The 498-nt window shown below is 64.9% G+C and overlaps 1 protein-coding gene across 1 annotated transcript in view; it reads left to right on the forward strand.

Annotated features, from left to right (window-relative positions):
* The window catches only part of LOC103901917 (kinesin heavy chain-like), an 18,895-nt gene that overhangs the window by 11,608 nt on the left and 6,789 nt on the right, over positions 1-498 (forward strand). The window lies entirely within an intron of this gene.

Consider the following 498-nt stretch of genomic DNA (forward strand, 5'->3'; position numbering starts at 1 on the left):
GGGGGACCTGGGGCACTGTGGGGGTCCCTGGGGCACCATGGGGGTCCCTGCAGCATCATGGGGTCCTTGGAGCATTGTGGGGGTCCCTGGGGTGCTGCAGGGTGCCTGGGGTGCTGCAGAGGTCATTGGGGCACCATGGGGATCCTTGGGGTATTGTGGGGGTCCCTGGGGTGCTATAGGAGTCATTGGGGTACCATGGGGGTCCCTGGGGTGCTGTAGAGGTCATCAGAGCACCATGGGAGTCTCTGGGGCATTGTGGGGGTCCCTGGGGTGTTGTAGGAGACATTGGGGTGCCATGGGGGTCTCTGGGGCATTGGGGGGGTTCCTGGGGTGCCGTGGGGTCCCTGGGGTTCTGCAGAGGTCATTGGGGCACCATGGGGGTCCCTAGGACATCATGAGGTCCCTGGGGCATTGGGAGGTCCCTGGGGTGCTGTAGAGGTCATCAGGGCACCATGGGAGTCTCTGGGGCATTGTGGGGGTCCCTGGGGTGTTGTAGGG

Source organism: Aptenodytes forsteri, unplaced genomic scaffold, assembly GCF_000699145.1.
Source record: "Aptenodytes forsteri isolate BGI_AS27 unplaced genomic scaffold, ASM69914v1 Scaffold214, whole genome shotgun sequence".
Classification (NCBI taxonomy): domain Eukaryota; kingdom Metazoa; phylum Chordata; class Aves; order Sphenisciformes; family Spheniscidae; genus Aptenodytes; species Aptenodytes forsteri.